Below are 25,313 nucleotides of genomic sequence, written 5' to 3' on the forward strand. Positions count from 1 at the left end.
GGAAATTTTGACATTCCTGTCAAAATTTCTTGAAGAAAAAGTCAGGACTTCCTTACTGTAAGGAAATGATATTTCCGTACAGTTGTTAGTGTTCTACATAAATGATAGAAAATTATTAATAATCCATAAAACGTCTGTATGCATTTTCGTACTTTTCTTTTGATTTCTTTGGCAATAATTCTAATGAAGCAGTATTCACTGCCTCAACCAGCTCTGGAGGAGTCCCAGGAATGGAAATTTCATCATCACTTATCATTTTACTTTCGAGAACACCAGCAATTAAATTTATAAGCGTCAAGTTTGACAATTCAACCTCAATACGTTTCCATAGTAACCCAAGTGATTTTATTAGGAATTTCAAAGCACCATTTATTTGAGAATAAAATTATCGCGTTTTTTTTTAAATCAATCAATATCTGTCGAATTTTAAACGATTTGCGGAAAAATAGTATGTTTACCTCGTAGGAAAAGCCACATTCCTGGACTCTGTGTTGCTAAGTCTCGGCTTGCGCCTCGACTTAGCAATCTTCACAGTCGTCCAGGAATGTTAAGCTTTTCCTACCCGGTAAACAATGTACTATTGATATGTAATTTAATATGTTAACAATTATAAAAAACAAGGGGTGCCCGATCTAATTTTGTTCTGTTCTGACTATAATTAATTAATAATTAAAAAATTACTTCTTTTTATAGATTTAAAGAACAATTCGGCCAGAGCAGATATTATTTTAGATTTTTTGGATTATTCTAAACAAAAAAGGTCTTTTGTAATTTTTCGAGTTGATCGTTTTCGAGTTATAAACAATTTAAAAATGAAAAAAGAACGAAAGATGACGATTTGCAAGGCTTAAAAACATAAGTAAAATTTTTTGAAATTGCGAAGTACCTAAATTGAAGTTTAAACCTTATTCGTCAGTTTTTGTTAAGTATTTTGGACTTATTATTAACCTTCCTCATTAACGATTAAAAAAATATATTTTTGAATAAAATATGGCAAAAATTCTTATGGGTACCTGATTGAAGAAGGTTTGAACTTGAAGATACTTGATGATTACAAAAATAATATTTTTTGCTTGTGTTTTTGACCTCTGAAAATTGTGATCTTTCATCCTATTTTCAGTTTTAAATTGTTATAACTCGAAAACGATCAACTTAAGAGAAAGATTATTACAAAAGACCTTTTTTATTTAAAATGATCCAAAAAAATCCGAAATAATATCAACCCGGGTCGATTTTTTTTTAATTTATAAAAAAGTCATTTTCTAATATTATTAATTAATTATAGTCAGAACATAATTATATCGGGCACCCCTTGCTTTTCATAATTGTTAACATACTAAATTACATTGTCAATATTTATTCAATAAACAGATCGGTGCAGATCGACCTTATATTGGATTCTTTACATTCGTCCTAATCATGAATATACTATAATATTTATCTAATACTCTAATGAAATTAAAAATATACCAACGTTCACGAAGCCAACGATTGTTAGAATTTAAAATTTCATAAATAGTCTGGTCTACTACCTTGAGAAAGTTTAAAGAAGGCTCGTCTGAAATAGCCAATAATAAGTCGGTTAGGTACATTTCCAACTACGATGTTGCCACTTGTTTCGAGAATTCGGTAATGGTCTGATATTAATAAAATTAGTAGTTTTTTGAAAATGAAAGACAGTTAGAGGCGATGCACAATCTCCAGACAGCTGTTTCTGTCTTAAGACGTCCTCAGTGGAGCTGCGTACACACCTCTGAATCAAAACGAAACCAAGCTGCCTATTTAAGTGGAATTTCAAAAAGTTTAAAATCCACTTTTAGAACGCTAGAGCGACGACATCTCTTAAAGAAATGAGAAAAGTCCCAGATACAAAATTGATTATTAAAATAATAATAATAATTATTAAAATCTGAAACTTTTCTAATTGGAACCCCTTTCTGGTAACATCCTTAATATCTGTCTACAATTTATAAGACAAGAGACGACGAATAAAGGTAGCGAAAGAGACTCTACAATATGCAGTCGCATTCCGCGTTCATTCATCTAGGAAAAAAGGTCCGAGAGAAAGTTCCTAATACTCAAAATCTGAGTAAAGATAAAAGTGAAAATGAAAGAGTTTATGTTTCCTTTCGATTCAGAGGCGATACACAATCTCCAGATAGCTGTTTCAGTGTGCACGCAGCTCCACTGAGGACGTCGTAAGACAGAAACAGCTGTTTGGAGATTGTGTCGCCTCTGAATCGAAAGGAAACATAAATAGACCAGTAAGGATCTGTTTTTAGGTGGATGTGTGAGGTTTCATTCAGATTTTTACGGATAAAGTTAGGTGATAACTTCGTTAATAATAATTGATTTATGCTCCTTCTCAAATATGCCCGGTTAATAAAAAAAATAAAATATTAATTTAAAAATTTCAAAAAATTTCGATTTTTTTCTACTTTTTTTGATTATAACTTAAAAACTATTCATTTTAGAACAAAGTCCTATAAAGATAAAACAAAGATAATTAAATTTTCTATCACATGCGATTGGTTAACAATGTCTTAATTTATCACCCTTGCTTCAAAATAGCAATAAATATAAAATAAGGGGACAAAACAAGCCTGTCTTTATTCAATGATTTTCCATCACTTAGGCTACACTTGGAACCTTCCTAATCCGCTTAGAAAATTTTTGTAATGTGCTAAAACCGTACACCAAATTTCATTAAAATTGACTTAATAGATTTTGCATAACAATTTTGCAATCTAAACAAAAACTAGAAAATACAAAGATTTGTCAATTTTTTTACATATAAAGAAGTATTCCACCTATCTAATGCACTTTACAGAATTGAAATCGGATTATTTAAGCAGCCTCAGCAACGTTTTAAAGTTATAAACAATTTTTTGGCTTATAAACAAATTAGTGCTGTGGCCAGGAGGGGGTGATACGGGCTCCTTTATTTAGATGGACTTACCCAAGTTTTTTTATGTATTTTGACCCGTAGAACACGAATTTTTTGGGTAACAGTTGATCCGGATGTCGATAAGATTGTTATAAACAAAGAAGGAATTATATAAAATCGATTTTTTGCAAAATAAAACATTTTTTTGTTTTTCTTGGGTAATTCTAAGCAAAAAATGTTCTTACAAGTTTTTTCGTAGGATGCATAGTTTTCGAGATAAACGCGGTGGAACTTTCAAAAAATCGAGCAATTGTAATTTTTGAACGCGAATAACGTTTGATTAAAAAATAAAATAGCAATTCTGCTGACAACATTTGAAAGTTTAAGTCAAATTATACCGGTTTTAATTATTTGCATTGCTAAAAATTAATTTTTTTATTATTAAACAAAGCTATTTGTTTATAAGCCAAAAACTTGTTTATAATTTTAAAATATTGCTGAGGCCCCTTAAATAATCCGATTTTAATTCTGTAAAGTGTATTAGATAGGTAGAGCACCTCTTTATATGTAAAAAAATTAGCCAACTTCTAAATGGTTTACTTTTTGTTCAGAAAGATTTTTAAAAATTTGAACTTTTTTAAAAACATTTAGATTGCAAATTTATTATGCAAAATTTATTAGGTCGATTTTAATGAAATTAGGTACACGATTTAAACTATGTTACAAAGAATCTCCTAAGCGAATTACTAAGGTTTTAAGTGCCACCAAAGTGGTTAAAAAATATTGAATAACAACAGACTTATTTTGCCCCCTTATTTTGTATTTATTGCTATATTGCAGAAAAGGTAATACTTTAAGACATTTTTTACCAGTCGTATATCATACAAAATTCAATTATCTTTATTTTATTTCTCTACGATTTTGTTCCAAAACGAATCGTTTTAAAGTTATAAGCAGAGGAAGCAGAAAAAATCGATGTTTTTTGAAATTTTTAAATATTTTAATTTTTTTATTAATGTTACGGGCATATTTGAGAAGGAGCATAAGTCAATTATTATTACTGAAGGCGTCACCTAACTTTATCTGCAAAAATCCGAATGCCACCTCTCACATCCAAAAATAGACGTTTTTCGCAGATCCTTACTGGTCTAAAACTGTATTTCATTTTTACTTTTATCTTTACTCATATTTTGAGTATTAGGAATTTTCTTTCGAACCTTTTTTCCTAGACGAATGAAAGCGGAATGTGACTGCATATTGTAGAGTGCTTTTCGCTTTCTTTATTAGTCGTCTCTTGTCTTATAAATTGTAAAAATCAGAGATTAAGGATGTTACTAGAAAGGAGTTCCAATAAGGAAAGTTTCAGATTGAAATAATTACTTATTATTATTTTAATAATGAATTTTGTATCTGGGACTTTTCTCTTTTCTAGTAGTTTTTTATTTTATAGTTTATTGAAAACAGAAAATTAGGTAACTTTTGTATGGTGATAAGACTTCATTTGCTTTTAATTTGCTTTTAATGTGTTAGCTCAAAGATGCATGGACATGAATGTGGATGTGCATGTTTGTTACGTTGCCTTTGAGAAAGCTTTTGACAAAAAAGACATGAAAAATTAGTCCAAATTCTAAAGACAAAAAACATAGTCAAAAGGGACTTACGAATAATAACAAACCTTTACTGGAACCAAAGAGCACAAATTGTAATAGATAACGAACCCAGTCCAGAAATTGAAATCAGGAGAGGAGTTAGGCAGGGATGTATTATTTAGGCAGGGATCCATTACTCTTTAATGCATATAGTGAAGCCATTTTTGAAGAAGCATTGCTACCTCAAAGTGAAGGAATCATAATTAACGGAAGATCTATTAACAACATAAGATATGCAGATGACACCGTGATTATGGCAAGCTCTGCTGAACAACTCTAACTACTACTAACCAAAACAAACAATTTCTGTGAAGAATATGGACTAAAAATGAATATAAAAAAGACCAATTACATGATAATAACTAAGAAAACAAACATACAAACAAGCATACATTTGGGAAATGTACCGATAGAAAGGGTTGATAAATACAAATACCTAGGAACCTGGATTTCAGAGAAAAATGATCAAACAACAGAAATAAGGACCAGGATAGAAATAGCAAGAAATGCGTTTGTAAAAATGAAAACAGTTCTCTGCAACAAAGACCTTAGCTTAGAACTGAGAGTAAGAGCTTTGAAATGCTACGTGTTCTCGATATGGACTTGAAAGGTGGACATTAAAGCAAGAACACAAAAATAAGCTATAATCATTTGAAATGTGGTGTTACAGAAGGATGCTTAGAATAGCATGGACACAGAAGAAAACGAACACGGAAGTATTGCGAGAAATGGGTAAAGAATGCGAAATAATAAACACAATAAAAATAAGAAAGTTACAATATCTGGGACACGTAATGAGGGGACCGCGATGCTAAGACTGATAATACAGGGAAAGATAAGAGGCGGAAGGAGTATAGGAAGGAGAGTGTCATGGTTGAAGAATTTGTTTAAATGCAGTTCTATAGAACTCTTTAGAGCAGCGGTAGATAGAGTAAAGATAGTGATGATGATATCCAACCTCCGATTAGGAGACGGCACTTGAAAAAGAAGACTGCATTAAAAATTCATTAAACACGTGATAATTTCTGTTAGAAAATCTGTATATTTTTCACGAATCCTATTTAAAATTATAATGAACAAAAACATTCTAAGAAACAAGAACTATTCCAATTCTGGGGAGATAATGAGATGAGCATTAAGTACAAGCAAGTGTTATAAATCTGGGTGACTTGGCATCGAGGCTTGAACTTGAACGATACTGTCAAAATACGTTCCCTATTAAAATATAAAAATTTAGTGTAACAAAGTGAAAAATAAACTAATACAAACAAACTATAGTGAATTTAGACAGACGACAGTGCTCCCGATAAAAATAGTTCGTCAAAATTCAGCAGAAACTAGTGAGTAAGCATTGCAAAAAGCATAATAACCTCTCAAACAATTAATAAACAACAAACAACAGACAAAAACATTCCGATAAGAGGTGAAGTTCCGTCGAAAATAAAAGCGACGTTGCCGGCTATTGAAAAATTTCTGCAATAAAGCCGAAACATTAATACGAAAATCTATATCTGAGTAAAACTTTAAAGTGCTGAGAAGGGTTGACGCTCCGCCAAGTCGATTGGGCTGACCCCCTTACCGCGGTACAATGGAGCAGATATTAGAAAAATTAGAGAGAATGGATGAAAGAAATGTAAGAATCGAAAGCAAAATAGATAAAATGCAAGTAAACCTGGATAAATTAAATAAAGAAAACGAGCAGTTGAAAGCAGATAACCAAGCAATGAGAACTAAAATCACGGAACAAGAAGTTAGAATTGAATTACTGGAAAGACAAGCCAGAAGAAAAAACATAATAATACAGGGGGTCGAAGAAAAAAAAACAGAAAGCGAACAAGAGATGATAAATAAGATAAAGGGGATAATGAAAAAAATCGACGTACAACCAAACCTAGATGAAGAACTGGTAGAGATGAGAAGAATAGGTAGACAAGGTGATCCCCAAAATGTACCCAGACCCATCTTATTAGAAATGAAAAAGGAATCTACGAGAATGGAAATTCTGAAGGCTGCTAAAAACCTAAGAGGAACTAAAATATATATCAATGAGGACTTCCCGAAAAAAATACTACAAGAAAGGAAGCATCTTCTCCAGCACATGAAAATGGTACGCCAGGAAGGACACACAGCCGCACTAAAATACAACAAATTATGGATAAATGGTGAACTGTTCTCACTGGAGCAACTAGAAGGCATGGATGTAAATTACTGGAGGAAACCTGAAGAGAAGAAGAGTAACGCTAGGACAATAAACGACAGATCCCCCCTATCTGATGATATAGATCCACGCGGAAAATTGATAAAAATGACGTCAAAAAACTAACAAAACATATAACAAAAGACGGCGACAGTATAACGGAGTTGGCAATGAATACGGACATGAAAATATTTTGTAAGAAAAGACGCAAAAACAAAACAAAAACAAATAAAATAAAAGACAAAAACAGGAAAATAAGAATAGGAACGTGGAACATTAAAACACTTCTAAGACCAGACAAAATGGAAGAGTTGGCAAAAGAAATGACAAAATACAGGATGGAAATACTAGCGCTACAAGAAATAAGGTGGGCAGGAGAAGGGATGATCAATAGAAGAAACCACACAATGTACTACGCAGGAGAAAGCAAACAGGGTCGCAATGGAACCGCCTTTCTAGTTAGTAATAGCGTAAGAGACAAGATTATTAACTTTAAAGCGGTTGATGGAAGAATATCATATATAAGAATGAAAAATAAACAAGCAAATTTAACATTTGTTAATATATACGCACCTACAGAGAATGCTCCCGAAGAAGAAAAGAATGAATTCTATGAGAAACTTGAAGAATTGTACGAAGAAATACCAAAGAACGACATACTAATCCTATTAGGAGACTTTAACGTAAAGATAGGGAAAGAAGACACGAACAAAGAAATCGCAGGAAAAGAAACGATGCATCAAAATACGAACAACAATGGCAGGAGAATATGTAATCTAGCAGCAGCAACCAATACTTTTATTATTAGCACCCAATTCAAGCACAAAAAAGAGCACAAAGTAACGTGGCTAATACCTGGAACGACAGACGGAAACCAAATAGACCACATCCTAATTTCAAAAAAATGGAGAACAATTGTACAGAATGTGAGGTCCTACAGGGGAGCCAATGCTGATTCGGATCACATTTTGGTGATAGGCGACATGAAATTGAAGATACTTAAAGACAAAAACGACAGAAAGAAAAGAAAGAGGTGGAATAGGTCAAAACTAAACAGAGATAATGCAAACAGAAAATTCTGCACTAAGTTGGAAGAAAAACTACTAGTCCTAAAACCATCGGACATAGATGAAACATGGGAAGACATAAAAGATAGTATTTTAACAGCAGCAGAGGAGACGATAGGACTAATGAACGACAATAAAAGAAAAGATTGGTACGACGAAGAATGCGAGCAAGCTAGTAAAGGCAAGGACCAAGCAAGACACAGGTGGTTGGCCACAGGGAAACAAGAAGATCTCCTACACTATAAAGAGAAAAAGAAAGAGTCAGACAAATGTTGCAGAACTAAAAAGAAGAAATGGATTGAAGACTTACTGCTGGAACTCGAAGCTAATAGTAACGATAATGCAAGACTATATAAACACATAAAAGCACAGAATAAGAAGAAGATTCCGGCAAATATTGGAAAAAAGGAATGGGAAACACACTATAGAGAATTGTTCAAAAAGAAAGGCGATGCTGAAAATGCAGAAAATTAAGAACAAACAGTAAATAGGAATGAAGAACAATCAGAGCCTCCCTCATACAACGAAGCATTGGCGACCATAAACAGATTAAAGACAAGGAAAGCAGCAGGACCAGACGACATTATAAATGAGTTCTTCAAGAAAGGGGGAGAGGAACTAGCCCACAGAATCCACAAGCTGATAGAACGAATATGGGAAGAAGAACGCATGCCGAACGACTGGAATTGCGGTCTGATAACACCAATCCCTAAAAAAGGTGACAAGACGAAATGCAGTAACTACAGGGGAATCACGCTATTAAATACAATGTACAAAATATGAACTAATTTGATCAGACAAAGAATAGAAAAAGAAACGAGAACAAAAATAGGTGAATACCAACATGGATTCAGAGAAGGTAAGTCAACAATAGATGCAATACACATTGTAACGCAAATCGTCGAAAAAAGTTACGAGCATGGAATAGATCTACATATACTGTTTATTGACTACAAGCAAGCCTTTGACAGTGTAATAAGGGAGAAGCTAATTAATGATATGAAGCAACTAGGCATTCAAGAAAAACTAGTAAGTCTCACGAAAATGACGATGAAGGAATCCAAAGCACGAATCTTAACAAGGGAAGGCCCGTCAGATGAAGTACAAATGGAGGTAGGTGTCAGACAGGTAGACTCCCTATCAACAACATTATTTAACATTGCCATAGAGGGTGCAGTAAGAGCAGCCAAAATTAGGGGAACAATTATCGAATCTTCAGCCCAACTGATAGCGTATGCAGACGATATTGCACTGGTTACTAGAGATTTAAAAACCATGCAGAATATAATATTAATACTAGATAAAGAAGCAAAGAAGAGAGGGCTAGTAATAAACCAAAGCAAAACGAAATACCTCAAGTGCTCAAGAGAGAATACGAACATCGAGAAAGAAATTAAGCTTGGAGCATATACATTTGAAAGAGTACACCGTTTCAAATATCTGGGAGTGATGGTGAATGGCAGAAATGATAGAACGGATGAAATAAATGAACGCATCCTGCTGGGTAATAAAACCTATTGGAACTACCAAAAATTCTTGAAAGAAAAACACATTAGTAAGACAACCAAATTAAAAATTTACAAGACTGCAATCAGGCCAGTGATCACCTATGGTGCAGACACGATGTGCCTAACACAAAAAGATGAAATGAGATTAGAAATCTTAGAGAGAAAGATAATTCGACGAATAATGGGACCGGTGAGGATAAGTGTAGGCGAATTTAGAAGATTAACAAATGAAGAAATTAAAGAAGTCATCCAGGGTGAAGACATAATCAAGTTCGTGAAGGCGCAGAGGCTCAGGTGGCTGGGACACACAGAAAGAGCTAACCCAGACTCTACGCTAAAGCGAGTAACTGGCTGGAGACCAACAACAGGGAGACCAAAGGGAAGACCCAAAGCAAGATGGAGAGATCAAGTCTTAGGAGACATAAAGAAGCTGAGAATCTACAATTGGAAGGAGCGTTGTAAGGACCGGAAAGAATGGAGAAAAGTTGTAGACAAAGCCAAGTCACACACGCTGCTATAATAATAAAAGACAACAGCGGACTGATTCTCCGCAACAAATGAATCAGAGAGCCCAAAAGGGCGGCAAACACTCCGCCAGGAGTGAATAAGCCATGATGATGATGATAGTGTTATAGTGAAGTGTTATAAATGGCCCATACACTTATTTTAAAAAGTGAAAGATCTATTTAACCCTTTTCTTGGCAAACCGATATATAACTGTGAAAATTGTGTTTTCTTTCTATTAATGCCCTTCTAGAATTATTTAAAAATTTATGAAATAAATATTTCACCTTTAATTTATTCGTAAGTACCAAATTTGAATTTGTTACAAATTGCATGGACCATGCATTTTCTAAGGTTTGAACCGATTTCTCAGAACAAAGTTAAAATTTCTTTTATCTGAGTTCAAGGGAGTGCTCCCGCGTCACAACACCCCCTCACCCCATTAAATTTTAGGAAAATAAAATTTTTTAAAAATAAAAAAATTGTTTGTAATTTTAAAATAGAATTATTTATTTATAAAATATAGATATTATATTCTAAATAAAATCCTTTTAATTTAGGTAACCCCTTATTTGTGATGATTTGCGTATAAACAGTTTCCTTTGTCATTCAGACAAAGTCGCCTACCCCTTCACATTTTGTGCACTAAAAGGAAGTAGTGCCAGACTTACAAAACATAGAAATAATTTTGTCTACCCTTTTTTTAAACCTATCTATCTGCAAAATAAATAAAATTGCGTAAAAATATTGCAGAGATAAAAAAATTAAAAATCTACATTGAGAAAAAAATATAACCGTAACTTGGCAATGTAACAAATTTGTTACAAATGTTTGACGACGGTTTTTGATAGTTCAATCAACAAAAAAACAACTAAAACGTACACGCTCTATTTATAGGATAATTGAACAATATAAAACACTCATCAAATAATAAAAAACACCCTATTTTTTATAAAAAAATTAAAAGTTTGTAAAAAGAGTGGAGAACCTTCTCGAAAATGCAACAGATGACAGATGGCATCAATTACAAGTTGTCAGAAATCGGTAATAATAAAAATATAAGTTAACTATTACCATCTACGGACAGTTTTATGTTATTAGTACAAAATGTAAGTAACAGAATGCATCTCAAGTCACATTGCCAAGAAGAGGGTTAAAGAATATTCATCTTTCACCCTGTCCGATTATCGAACATTGGCGATTATACTGGCAATCAGGGCCGCGTTTAGGTCAGATGACGTCCTAGGCAATTCTCTAGTAGCCGCCCTTCAAACATGTACCATTTTTGCGAAAAAAAAAATACAAGCGGAATTTTTTATTTAAATAAGAATGTTAGGTTCTTCAAATAATGTTTGGAAATGTGTTAAAAATATTCTTTATTTTATATCAGGCGTAATATTACATATTACTATTATAAGTATGTTTGAGCGTTTTGACCTGTGCCCAATGCATGCGTTTTAATGCATGATACGTAGAAATTGCCTGTTTGTAGGCGCGCCTACTCGTTCGATTTTAAATGAGAGATGCATTGAAAACATTACTCAAGCACTATGTGTTTATAGCTTTGTTTAATATTAAAAAAATTAATTTTTAGCAATGCAAATGATCAAAGCCGGTATAATTTGACATTAACTTTCAAATGCGGTAAGCAGAATTGCTATTTAATTTTTTAATCAAAAGTTATTCGTCATTACCGGTCCCCGACGGTCGGTAACGCACCGTATTCACGTCAGGCTACCGGTCCCTGAGGACCGGTAATGCACATTTCCGTGGTTTACATATTTTGGGATCGCAGTCAACCTGTTAAAACAACAGTTATATTCATGAAATAATCTTACCGAATTACTCTCGAGCTCAAATTATCGATTTGTTTTGCCCTCATGACACTTTGACATAATTTAAAATAAATTAAAACGGTCAAAGTGTCACTCGGGATACAAATTGATAATTTTAGAGCTCTCGTGTAATTACTACTGATAATTGGTTGAAATAGGGCTTTTCATCGATTGTCATTTGTTTCGAGCTTCTGTCATGTGTCACATAATATTAATATATCTACGTCATACGTCTTTGGTTTGTATCATTGGTATATATAATAATGTATGACGTAGATATATTAATATTATGTGACATATGACAGAAGCTCGAAACAAATGCCTGTGAATGAAAAGCCCTATAGAATTATCTTGAAATAATATTTAAAAGTCAAATCAGTAGACAATAGGTGCGTTCGCGGGTACAGTTGACAAATTGTCGCCGACAATTTCTTACCTCACTTAATATAAATAATACCGTTAATAGATAAATATACAAGGTATATTAACTTTTAATTAATATTAATAACTAATTATTAAATTATACTAGGTAAATATACTTTGTATATTTATCTATTAACGATATTATATATCATTTTAAAGTGCGCATGCGTTTTGCTGCTAATTTGTCGCCGACTAGTCGCCGACAGGCTCCCGCGAACGCACTTAATGACAATGGTTTTGAATCGTCGTCATGGAAACCAATATCGTCGTCATGGTAACCAATTTTATTGAAAGTTTGGTTTTGAAAATCTTGTCATTATGTGTATTAATTTGTCTGGTTTCACTTCTAAATAAAAATTGATATAACTCTATTTGTTGTGGCTTTTTTCCAAACGTACGGATCTAGAAAAAATATTGTTACTAACTAATGCCGAAAGTGTCTTTCCGCACTAGTTAGGAAAATAACTATTTTGCGGAACGGTAGCTGCATCATTTTTGGTTAACGGTTTAAAACATTTTTCAATGCAATTTTTTATGGATAGATGCCAATAAAGGCCCAGTGACTCGCGGGCCGGTGGGACAGTCCGGGCCTGCCAGCATAATATACGATTTGTGTTGATCTATCAACCTAATAAAATTTTTCGCACTCACGGGGTATTTTATAAATACAATTTCCTGTTCTGTACTGTTTATTGTTAGATTTAAACCCAGACAGATGCCAGATATTATTATTATGATCAGAAAGAATTTCGTATAAACTGTTTAAACTGTTGTTGTTTTTCCTTATCTATCTTTCAAGTTAATGTTTATACAGTCTATTTATTTAGGCTGAAGCTGAAGTATAATCGACTTTTTTATACAAATAATAAATTTTAATCAACTTTTTTTGTTAAACATGGATTTTATTGGTACTTAATGAGTAATTTTGGTTCCATTACACTAGGATTTTTTGATACCGTTTTTATTCAACATTGATTGATTAATTGGAGTGGTTTAGATAATATGTAGGTACCTATGTGCTGGTTTTCAAAGAGTATAAAAACGAACACAAATATTAATACCTCATTCCCTTTGCCATCCTATAATCTGTTTTTATTTAGCTTATGCTATTTTGACACACATTTATGTGATTACAATAAACAAGTTGAATTAAAATTCATCATCATCATCGTCATCATCATCCAGGTTCTTCTCTTGACCACTGCAGGACATAAGCCCCCTCATCACCTATCCAGGTAGTTCTGTCTTGTGCTAATTGCATCCATCTACCATCTATTCTTTTATGTCGTCTGTCCAGCGTGTTGGTGGTCTACCTCTGCTACTCTTGTCCATGCAAGGTCTCCATTCTAACAGTCTTTTTGTCCATCTGTCATCCTGCAGTCTCGCTATATGTCCGGCGAAACTCCATTTTAATCTGGTAATTCTTTCTATATCTTGCACACCCGTTCTTTGGATTATTTCTAAATTTCTCACTATTATATTAGTATTAGTATTATTAGTATTAGTATTATATGGATCTTTGCAATAGCAAGTCCAATCCGCAAGTCTTATTCCGTAATATTCAGAAAGTACATTAGGTGTCCCTTAACGCAATCATAGATTATTTAGACTGTTTCAACAATTAATATAACGGAGTATTTGAGGCATTACGACAATTACTTACTTAGAAAATATTATTTACAATATTTGTAAACAGACGAGACGTAACGAAATTTTTGGTGGCATTTCCGCAAAACCTTTTGAGCGTATTATGCTGGTAATTATTTTTACTACAAAAACGTTATTACGTAGGTCAAAATTTTTGACGTAAGAGAACTGTCAAAACATTAGAATGTGACTTTTCATTATTGCCGTGTTTATAATAAACATAGCAATAATGAAAAGTCACATTCTAATGTTTTGACAGTTCTCTTACGTCAAAAATTTTGACCTACGTAATAACGTTTTTGTAGTAAAAATACTATAGTTGAACAGGCCTGGTTAAAAATATAGCATAAAATAACATAAAATGATTTATTTGGAAATACTTACGACAAAACAATAATACTGAATGTTGTAGAATATTTCGAGGATATACCAGCAGAACGCACTAAGTCAATTTTTTTAGTTATTCAACTATTAATGCAGACGTATATAAAAAGGTATGCTCTATATACTGCAAAGACACATTAAGTCGTACTTATTATAATAACAGAAAAAATTTTAATACTAAGTCAGTTTGATTGTTTCATTTACTAGCAGAATGCATTAAGTACTCTTAATGCAGTCTGCTTGTACTATTTTTGCGAAAACCGAACATACAACACTATATTAACTTTGACTTAGAACATTCTGGTTGTACAATCTGTATACCTATCGTTAGGTTTAATCAAAAGGTTAATGCATGAAAAAGAAAAACCTTTTTAAGAGAAAGTAAATAGATTTTAAGTACAGCATCTAGAGACTTGCAACTTTTTGCATTGTGTTCAGGATGATCGGGAAAATGTATCCAATAGAAAAATGAATGGAAATGTATAATTGCATTTTAAACTGCATAAATTGTATCCAAAAGTGCATAGACATGTCAAGATAATTAAGGGCCAGATTTTGTCACTCGGGGGCTTTTGGGGTCGCTGAATACGAATTCGCCATCAACACCGACCCTCGGGGTACCTAGGGCGCAGTGTCACTGCTAAGACACATCATCTTCTAGAGTTTAGAGGGTTTTCGGCATTAAATTGATGCAAATAGATTACTCAGGAAGTCTTTGGGTGTGCTGAAGACGAATACACCTTCAGAACGGACAGCTGGTGTCTATGGTCACGCCATCTTCGAAGTTTCGAGGGATTTCGGCACTTGATACAAGCAAATAGATTACTAGGCGGTTTTTGGGGTCACTTAATACGAATACGCCATCAGAGACGAATCCGGACCACCTGGTGACCAAGGTCACTGCTAAGGCATGTTACCTTATCGTTTTTGGAGGGTGTTTGTTCATCGGGGGTCGGTTCTGATGTCGTATTCTTATTCAGCGGTCCAAAAAATCCTCGAAAAATCGTTTGCATCAATTTGCGGAGAACCCACGAAACTCCAGATCATGTGCCATAGCAGTGAGCCTGGGCACCATGTGCTCCGGTGGTCGGTTCTGATGGCGTTAACGACAAAAGAACCATCGAGTGACAAAAACTGACCCTCAATACACTTATTTGGATATGTTTATGCACCTTTGGATGCATTCTTTGCACTTTTAAAATGCAAGTATGCATTTTCATCCATTTTTCTATTGTAGATTTTTTTCTGACATCATCTTGAACACAATTCAAAAAGTTACAAGTTTCTATATGCAGTATTTAAAAATCCTAAATGCCCTGGTCTAGATAAAGAAGACTAATCATCTATTTGCTTTTACTCTGGGCTAATTAGCAAAATTCATGGAAAAGTTATTTACCAGCAATTTTATTGCTGGAATCGAATTATAAGATCCTATATATTAATAATATAGGTATGCAAAGTCCGCAGATAGTGTGCTACTTTTTTTATAAACAAAATGGCGCCGACAAATCGTATTTTTTTCAATTATTGCTCTATAACTCCGAAGATTTTAACTTTACAACAAAAACACCCAAATAAAAATTCACCGCAATTAAATTCTGCATAGAGATATGTTTTTCACGATTTGCTCCGACGAAAATTTTCCTCGGAAAATGCGGGTTTTCCTAACAAAAACTATAATTTTCAAATAAAGTTTTAGGTAAGTAATTATTAATCAATAATTAAATAACTTAGTGACATCAAAGATTTCTTGGTATAGATTGTAATTCCAAAAGCCGGTGAAAATTAAACGAATATTTTAGCAACAATTAAATTGTTAATTAACAATTTACGATCGCAATAATAACCAAAATAATCATGATACATTGATCAAACTTATAAAGATTATAAAGATGAGATGCTTGTTTAATATTTTATCGACAAAATATAAATTTTTCTTTTTTTTGCATAATCTTTAAATTTTGAAAAAAAAAAATAGTTATAATACGTGGGTCTAATTAGTAAAGTACAAAGAAAGGTTATTTACCAGCAATTTTATTGCTTTAATCGAATTATAAGATCTTATATATTATTAATATAGGTATGCAAAGTCCACAGATAGTGTGCTACTTTTTTTATAAACAAAATGGCGCCGACCAATCGTATTTTTTTCAATTATTGCTCTATAACTCCCAAGATTTTAACTTTACACCAAAAATACTCAAATAAAAATTCACCCCAATTTAATTCTACATAGAGACATGTTTTTCCCGATTTGCTGCGACGAAAATTTTCCTCGGAAAACGTGGGTTTTCCCAACAAAATCTCGAATTTTCAAATAAATTTTTTGGGCCAGTAATTATTTATCAATAATTATATAGCTTGGTGAAATAAAAGCTTTCTTGGTATAGATTATAAATTCAGAAGCCGGTTAAAATGAAACGAATATTTTAGCAACAATTCAATTGTTAATTAACAATTTACAGTCGCAATAACAACCAAAGTAATCACGAGACATTGATCAAACTTAGAAAGATTATAAAGGTGTGATGCCTATTTAATATTTTGTCGACAAAATATAAATTTTTCATTTTTTTGCATGATCTTTAAATGTTTAAAAAAAATTGTTATAAACAAATTATCATTTCTTAGAAATTGTTTATTATATTCTAATTTTAAAAAATACTTAAAATGCGTATTTCATAGGTCTTGAAAATGAATGCTTTAAAAAATTTTTCCAACCATTTGCAAAAAAGTTAGAAAACAGCAAAATAAATATACGATATCTCCATTGTTTATAATTTGTTTTAATTGTTTCAAAGCTTAAAAGTGAGTCTATGGTACAATCTAATTACTCACAAAGAATGTCAAAAATTAGTGCAATGCTTATATTTTAATCAAAGATTAAAAATACTTTTTTTTGTAATTTTTAGCGCGAAAGTAGGCTTGATACAGAGCCGGAGATAAAATGTTCACTCGAAGCGACTGACACGCTTAAACTCGCGCGAGTTGTGTATGTGGGCGGGTAGCTACGGTACTGTATTATTCTACTTTCGCGCGTGTAAATTACAAAAAAATATATTTATAATCTTTAATTAACATATAACCATTAAGCTGAAAATCGATATTGTTTTATAAATAATTAGCTTGTACTTTAAACTCACTTCTACTCTTTGAAAGAATTTAAAAAAATTATTAACACCGTAGTAATAGTATGTTTATTTTGCTGTTTCATAACTTTTTTGCAAATGATTGCAAAAAAGTTTTAAAGCATTCATTTTCAAGATATTTGAAATGCGTATTTTAGCTATTTTTTAAAATTATAATATAATAAAAACTTTCTGAAAAACGTTAATTTGTTTATAACTATTTTTTTCAAAACATTTAAAGATTATGCAAAAAAATAAAAAATTTATATTTTGTCAACAAAATGTTAAACAGGCATCTCATCTTTATAAGATTTCAAAGTTTGATCAGTGCATCATAATTGTTTTGGTTATTATTGCGACCGTAAATTATTAATTAACAATTGAAGGGCTGAGTGGATGAAGGAGGTATGTAACATTTTTACAAAAATCTAGTTATTCTCGTAGATGAAGGAGGTATGTGTTAATATGTTTTGTGGAACTAACAGTAGCACTCTAAGAGCCATATTAAGAGAAATACTAATGTCCAGAAGGAGGTATGTATCAACAACTACTTATATTTGTAGTGGATGAAGGAGGTATGAAACATAAATAGCACATACCTCCTTCTTCCACTAGTGTCCTGATCAAGTTCTGTAACATACCGCCTTCATGCACGTAACAGCTAGCTGTGAATGAGCTGTTCACCATTTGACAAAAACGATTGTTGTGATTAACACGTGTTTTGCGAATTTAAGTTGTGTTAAGTAATATTGCTCACATTGATAATTGAAATGACTTCAAGGGGAAAGATAATGTTACAGTTAGCTTTAAATGATAATATTTTAACTGCCAGCGAGAGTATTGACAAAAATATAATACAAACCATGAAAAATGAGAATTCTAACCTACAAATGCCAATTTCATCAACAAGTAGTGACTATTCTACAGGCAAGAATGAAGTTCGCCAAGAAGAATGTAGGTATCTTTTTTATAAAATATGAAATTCACGTAGGAATATTTTGTTATATTCAATGGTACCTATTTTTTATTGTTATAGGGAAAGTGCCATATACTTTCACAATGTGTCCAAGTGTTAACTTGGAGGTAAACAGTTCTGCTCTGACTTCAAATGTATAGTTTAATATCTTTTGTTTTTTTAATCAAACAGATATTCGAAATTACAAGTAATACTACAGTTTTCCTTATGTAAAAACTGACATTAATTAAAATTAAAAAATCTAACAAAATATTTCCAACTGTTATTATTATGAATATGGAAATTAACAAATTTGGCAAAAGTTTTATGTCATGACTTGGTCAACTGTTTTGTTATGATTATTATGTAATTTGTCATAGCAAGACACGACTTATAATGTGCTAAGGGTAGATTAAGGGCCTTATAACTACTTCAGTAAATTGACTATATCTTTTGTTTTTCAGATGATGGAGAAGACAATAACTACGATTCAAGTTGCGATACCTTATTCGGGGATAACTCTAGTGATGAATACGTGCCAGATCCGGAAGATTACATCAACTCATCATCAGACAACGAGATTGATAATGAGATGGTAGATGCACAGAGTAATAATGAACCGATGGAAGAAGAGAATGATATACTAATGGAGGATAATAACATACTAGTAAGTCAGGCAAAATCTAATGAAAATATTGTTGGACAAAATGAAAAAGAGCATATATTGCCTACAGTCCATCGCAAAAAGAAACATTTCCAACCAAAAATAAAAGTAAGTAGAAAAAGGCAACGAAATGTTGATGAATGGAAGAAACGAAATGCTACACTCTGCAGGCAAAGAGGAGAGGCCTACACAAATTATAAAGGTGAGTTGAAACCTGCTAAGAATATTGTCAAAGGTACTAATTTATGCCCCGAAAAGTGTCGCCGACAGTGTTCCCAGGTATTTACAATTGAAGACAGGGAAAAAATTTTGTCATCGTGGTACAAACTGGATATAAATGCTAAAAACTCTTTTCTGTATAATAGTATCAAAATAATCCCCACACACCGACAAAGAACTGGAGCTTTAAAACACAAGACCGCCTCATTCCAATATAACGTAACATACGGGGCAAAACAAACTATTACATGTAAACGAGCTTTTGTTTCGTTATACAACATTAGCATGAAGAAGGTTGACTTAATCCAAAAGCAAATTAAGATGGGTTTAGCTGCTCCTCTACCAGACAAAAGAGGAAAACACTCAAATAGACCCAATAAAATTCAAGATGATGTTGTAGCTTATATAATCCAGCATATTTCAAGTTTCCCTTCAGAATTATCTCATTATTCAAGAAACTGCAATATCCATAAGAAATATCTGTCTCCGCTTTTATCGCTTCCTATTATGCATAAACTTTATATTGATACATGTAATGCAGACAAAGTCCAAAATCGATTTAAAGTTAAAGAATGCACGTACCGCAATATTTTTGACAATGAATTCAACTTATCGTTTGGACACCCGAAAAGTGACACTTGCAGCACTTGCGATTCTGGTGCTGCAAATGAGGAACATATTGAAAATTATAAAGCAGCGTTTGAGGCTCAGAATATCGACAGGGAACTAGCCAAAAATTCAGATGGTGTTGCATATATGACATTCGACCTCCAACAAACGATGCCGTTGCCTAGACTCAGTACTTCTAAAGCATTTTACCTCCGCCAAATGTGGTTCTATAATTTAGGCATACATATTATAACTAAAGAAGTTGATAAAACCATTTTTTGTACATGGACTGAAGACCAAGCATGCAGGGGTAGTAGTGAGATCGCTAGTTGTCTTTTAAGAACCATTGAAGTTGAGCTGGCACTTAAACAAAAAAATCATTTAATTATTTGGACAGATTCGTGTGCAGGGCAGAACAAAAATTTCCTAATTGTGTGTGTTTATGAGTATCTTATACAAAAAGGAATATTCCAAATAATCGACCATAAGTTTCCTGAAGTAGGTCATTCCTACTTGGATTCAGACCGGGATTTTGGCCGAATTGAAAAAAGATTAAGGAAACATCAAACTATTTGTACTCCACAACAATACCGTGAAATTATTGCATCTGCCAATAAAAAGAATAATATGGTTATTGATATGCAACATCATTTCAAAGACACCGAGAACCTTCTAAATAAAATGCAACTGATGAATAGAAAAAAAGATGTTCTAAATGAAAAAGTATATTTCCGTGATGGCATTAAATGGATCCGTGTAGATACCTATGGGTCCTACCTCTTCAAGGAGAGTTTCGATTATGGTACTCCTTTTAAAAAAGTCAATATTTTTAAAAATTTGAAAAAGCCCTCCACACTTTCCGAAGATTTTGACATTCCAAGACTTTTCAGGAAAACCGGTGCACTATCAAAAGAGAAAATTGATAACTTAACACAACAACTTCCCTTCGTTCCAGAACAACACAGGTGGTTCTATGAGCTTATTTTCCGTGAAAATAATGAATAAACTTAAGGGGTGACAATTTTCGATATCCTTGGTGTTATTAAAATATGTATACGTATTAAAAATAAATATTATTTTGAATATCTACACAACAGTATTTTCAATTGTATGCATATAACCTGTTTTATCCTTTAGACAAAAATGAAATATACAAAATATTTGTGGAAGAACGAGGTATGTACACAACATCTTTTTTTTTTGTCTGGTTAGCAGATATTTAAACATTTTCTCAACTTCCATATTAATTTCACCACTCATGAGAACAGTATGATTATTTAAGCATTTGAAAACCAATAACTACAAAAAAGTTCTACAATGAAAACTTTGGGGTCAAATATCTCAAAACTTACTTTTTGTTACATACCTCCTTCATCCACTCAGCCCTTCAATTGAATTGTTGCTAAAATATTCGTTTAATTTTCACCAGCTTCTGGAACTATAATCTAAACCAAGAAGGCTTTTATGTCACCAAATTATTTAATTATTGGTAAATAATTACTTATCTAAAATTTTATTTGAAAATTAAAGATTTTGTTGGGAAAACCCGCATTTTCCGAGGAAAATTTTCGTCGGAGCAGATCGAGAAAAACACGTCTCTATGCAGAATTTAATCACGGTGAATTTTTATTTGAGTGTTTTTGTTGTAAAGTTAAAATCTTCGGAGTTATAGAGCAATAATTGAAAAAAACACGATTTTCGGGCGCCATTTTCTTTATAAAAAAAGTAGCACACTATCTGACTTTGCATACCTATATTATTAATATATAGGATCTTATAATTCGATTCCACCAATAAAATTGCTGGTAAATAACTTTTCCCAAAAATGGCCTATTCTCCGATAATCAGCCCAGACTATTTTTATATTTTTTGTATCTAGTAATTAAATTTCTGAAAATTTCTATTGTTTTTTTTTTATTTTTATTTTTCAAGAGGATTTTTTAATGTCGAAATTCTAGTTGTCTAAGATTATAGGATAAAACATTATAGTGGTAAAATTGATGCAACTAAAATTAACATTAAAATGGGATTAGTTGTGTGTCTACTTGTGTAAAATAGTAACATTACGAACAAGCAGAATGCACTAAGTCAGTTCATTATTTATTAAAAAAATAATTACTAATTAACCAAAAACAATAACTGTTGTTGTAATTTGTAATATACCATATTCTTTAAAATACCATTACTATTTCTATACAAGTAATAGAATTAAACTAAAAGTAATACTTTTTGTTTAATTTTGATTTATATTTAAAAAATTTAAAAATTTTACTAAAACTTGATTTTCTCAAAACAGTGATTTTTGACTTAGTGCAATCTGCTCGTATACCCTCGATTTGGTAAAATAAAAGCAATATAGACAAAATGAAACGTATCTGCTTTTGGACACGTTACACCTGTCGTTGTTGTATGTAAGATTTTATTACAGTCCTTACGTATTATATAGTCTAAGAGCTAGTGAACCCTCCGACTAACGGTCGTCCTGTAAGGCTAGAAATTTTTCTAGTGATAATTCATAGCACACCAAGGCTAAAAACCATGACCTGGCAGGCATCAGCGGTGCACGTGTATCTACCAGGTGCATCGAAAAGTGCAAATTTAGGGGGTAAAATAAACTTTCTCCTGTAAGGTTTAAATTTAAGTATGTGTTTGAGTAAGTCATTTAGAAGAAATGTGTACAATGACAGGCGATTCTGAAGAGCATAAGACCTTGCCAGGCGAGGGGAAAGATTAGGGGTTTTTCCTAAAATTATTCTTTTTGCATCGAACAATTCTTTTTAGATTTTTTGAATCATTTCAAACTGAAAAGGTCTTTAGTGATTTTTCTCTTAAGTTAATAGTTTTTGTTATATAAGCGATTGAAAATTTTGAAAATTACGAAATCAGCCATTTTCAACCCTAAATCGGACATTTATCTAAAAATTTCAAAGTTGCCAAGGTAGGTAGATATTCTTTAAACATTGATTGATGAAATCTCAAAGAGTTTTTTGCAATACAATATCGGAAACGCCTTTGTTTTTTAATTGCTAATCAAGCGGGCGCGACACTGTAGTATAAGTAAGGACGTTTGAGTTGGCATAAATTCATTATCTTGAGAATGGGCAAATTTCAAGAGAAATCCTCAGACAGGTCGATTTTTATTTTTAAATTAGGACTTTCTGGCATATATATAATACTAGTGACGTCATCCATATGAGCGTGATGACGTAATCGATGATTTTTTTAAATGAGAGTAGGGGTTGTGTGATGGCTCATTTGAAAGGTTATTTAATTCTCTATTCACTAATATAAACATTAATATAATTATTTATACACTTGATTAAATTGATTGATTGAACTTTGATTAAATTTGACAAATAGAAGAAACATTTTTTTTGTACACCCTGTATAAATAATTATGTTAATGTTTATATTGGTGAATAGAGAATTAAATGGCCTTTCAAATGAGCTATCACACAACCCCTACTCTCATTTAAAAAATCATCGATTACGTCATCACGCTCAGATGGATGACGTCACTAGTATTATATATATGCCAAAAAGTCCTAATTTAAAAATAAAAATCGACTTGTCTGAGGATTTCTCTTGAAATTTGCCCATTCTCGAGATAATGAATTTATGCCAACTCAAACGTCCTCATACTACAGTGTCGCGCCCGCTTGATTAGCAATTAAAAAACAAAGGCGTTTCCGATATTGTATTGCAAAAAACTCTTTGGGATTTCATCAATCAATATTTAAAGAATATCTACCTACCTTGGCAACTTTGAAATTTTTAAATAAATGTCCGATTTAGGGTTAAAAATGGCTGATTTCGTAATTTTCAAAATTTTCAATCGCTTATATAACAAAAACTATTAGCTTAAGAGAAAAATCACTAAAGACCTTTTCAGTTTGGAATGATTCAAAAAACCTAAAAAAAATTGTTCGATGCAAATTTTAGGAAAAACCCCTAATCTTTCCCCTCGCCTGGCAAGGTCTTATGCTCTTCAGAATCGCCTGTCATTGTACACATTTCTTCTAAATGACTTACTCAAACACGTACTTAAATTTAAACCTTACAGGAGAAAGTTTATTTTACCCCCTAAATTTGCACTTTTCGATTCACCTGGTGCACGGCACGGTTCACACGTGCACGGCTGATTCCTGCCAGGTCATGGTTTTTAGCCTTGGTGTGCTATGAATTATCACTAGACAAATTGCTAGCCTTACAGGACGACCGTTAGTAGAACACGTCGGAGAGTTCACTAGCTCTTAGACTAATATGAGCCTTATTACAATTCAGAGTATTGTTAATGAATGTATTTAAAATTTTTCTAGATCGCCTTAGGCCAAAATTTCAACCCGAACGTAACTAATAATATTGCAAAACGATTTTATCTGTAAAAAATAATTATATAATTTTGATACACTATATTATAATTAGAAAAATTATCTGTGAGAATTTATTTACTTATTTTAATCATAATTAAAGATAATTAAATGCTACTTTTAGAAAATTGAAGATTATGATTACAAAAGTTATATCATTATTAGTCCTGTCGCCAGGGGGGGTACAACGGCCTCCTTAATTCAGATGGACTTACCCAAGTTTTTTTTATATATTTTGACCCGCAGAATACGAATTTTTTGGGTAACAGTTGATCCGGATGTCGATAAGATTGTTATAGACAAAGAACTTGAGGAATTACATAACAGCGATTTCTCGCAAAACAAAACATCTTTTTGTATTTTTTGGGTCATTTTAAGCAAAAAATATTCCTACAAGTTTTTTCGTAGAATGCATAGTTTTCGAGATAACCGCGGTTAAACTTTCAAAAAATCGAAAAATTGTAAATTTTAAACCCGAATAACTTTTGATTAAAAAATAAAGTAGCAATTCTGCTTACCGCATTTGAAAGTTTAAGTCAAATTATATCGGTTTTGATTATTTGCATTGCTAAAAATTTATTATTTTATTGTTAAACAAAGCTGTAAACTGTAGTAAACACCTAGTATGTGAGTGATGTTTTCTATGATTTCTCATTTAAAATCGAACGAGTAGGTAGAGTAGCTACAAGTGCAAGCGAGGCAATTTCTACGTAGCATGCGGTAAAACGCATGTATTAGGCACGGGAAACCTATGTGTTTATAGATTAGTTTAACAATAAAAAAATTAATTTTTAGCAATGCAAATAATCAAAGCCGATATAATTTGACTTAAACTTTCAAATGCGGTAAGCAGAATTGCTACTTTATTTTTTAATCAAAAGTTATTCGGGTTCAAAAATTGCAATTTTTCGATTTTTTGAAAGTTCAACCGCGATTATCTCGAAAACTATGCATTCTACGAAAAAACTTGTAGGAATATTTTTTGCTTAAAATGACCCAAAAAATACAAAAATATGTTTTGTTTTGCGAGAAATCACTGTTATGTAATTCCTCAAGTTCTTTGTCTATAACAATCTTATCGACATCCGGATCAACTGTTACCCAAAAAATTCGTATTCTACGGGTCAAAATATATAAAAAAAACTTGGGTAAGTCCATCTGAATTAAGGAGGCCGTTGTACCCCCCCTGGCGACAGGACTATATGTATAATTTATGGATAAGCTGCCGATATAGAAAAAAATTAATATCAAAAAAAATTAATATCAA

General features: G+C 32.3%; 1 protein-coding gene across 1 annotated transcript in view; it reads right to left on the bottom strand.

Annotated features, from left to right (window-relative positions):
- The window catches only part of LOC126885966 (organic cation transporter protein), a 194,016-nt gene that overhangs the window by 116,257 nt on the left and 52,446 nt on the right, over positions 1-25,313 (bottom strand). The gene's annotated exons all lie outside the window — the stretch shown is intronic.

This window comes from Diabrotica virgifera, chromosome 6, assembly GCF_917563875.1.
Source record: "Diabrotica virgifera virgifera chromosome 6, PGI_DIABVI_V3a".
NCBI classification, from domain to species: domain Eukaryota; kingdom Metazoa; phylum Arthropoda; class Insecta; order Coleoptera; family Chrysomelidae; genus Diabrotica; species Diabrotica virgifera.